The sequence below is a fragment of the Gastrolobium bilobum genome, unplaced genomic scaffold (assembly GCF_033153095.1).
Source record: "Gastrolobium bilobum isolate Gb01-03AN ecotype WA unplaced genomic scaffold, APGP_CSIRO_Gbil_v1 utg74545, whole genome shotgun sequence".
Lineage (NCBI taxonomy): Eukaryota > Viridiplantae > Streptophyta > Magnoliopsida > Fabales > Fabaceae > Gastrolobium > Gastrolobium bilobum.
The window spans coordinates 20907-21920 of NW_026896408.1; the positions used below are offsets into that span (position 1 = coordinate 20907).

General features: G+C 43.6%; 1 non-coding gene across 1 annotated transcript; it reads right to left on the reverse strand.

Annotated features, from left to right (window-relative positions):
- Window positions 1–286: 286 nt before the first annotated feature.
- Window positions 287–391, reverse strand: LOC133299557 (small nucleolar RNA R71). Its single transcript, XR_009749948.1, has one exon. It is a non-coding gene; the product is annotated as a small nucleolar RNA R71 (small nucleolar RNA).
- Window positions 392–1014: the final 623 nt, after the last annotated feature.

A 1014-nucleotide genomic window follows, 5' to 3' on the forward strand; every position in this document is an offset into this window, starting at 1 on the left:
TTGAAATAAAACCTGCAATATTCCAAATGATTATGAACGCTGGTCAGTTCCATGGACTACCCATGGAAGACCCTCACAGTCATTTGGACAATTTCACTAGGATAGTTGACAATTTCAAAGTTCATGGTATTTCGGAAGAAAACATGCGGATGCGGCTTTTTCCATTTTCCTTAGCTGGAAAAGCCAAAGAATGGAGGAGAACATTGCCCCCAAACTCCATCACCAGTTGGGAGCAATTGGCGGAACAGTTTGTTACCCGATTTTTTTCCCAAGCAAAACAAGCCCAAGTGAGGGCTGATATAGCTTCTTTTCAAATGTATGATGGAGAAAGTCTGTATGAAGCGTGTGAACGCTTTAAAGAGTTGATACGAATCTGCCCGAATCATGGAGTTTCTGATTGGGGCACCATTCACACGTTTTATCATGGTTTAACCCCACCATTGAAAGCAACTGTTGATGCAGCCGCATGGGGAGATCTTTTGGATTTTACTTATCCAGAAACATACCAGTTGTTGGAAAAACTTTCAAAAAAACATATTTCATGGCCTTCCACACGACACAGTGCTCCTAAGAAAGCAGGAGTTCTTGAGCTAAGCTCAGCTGATGCTCTTTTTGCACAAATGGCTTCGCTCCAGAACACTATAAAAAACTGGAAGCCCATGGAACAGAAAAAAACAACTGAGCAACTTCTTTTGACTCAATCAAGTCAGAGTTGCCCCACTTGTGGAGGTCCTCATGAATATGAGGACTGTAACAATCTAGCTGATGTGTGCTATGCAGGAGGGTATGACAACAACAACAGGAGCAATGACAACCATCAAGGGAACAATAACCGAGGCTGGAGGAATCAGAATAATGCTGGAGGTAGTGGAGGAAACTACCAGAACAGACCCCCGTATCCCAGGCAGAACCAACAAAACTGGGATAAGGGTGAAGGGAAGTCTCAATCCTTTGAGACTTCTGTCAAGGAGTACATGAATCAGAACAGCGCAGCCATGCGAAACCTAGAAACCC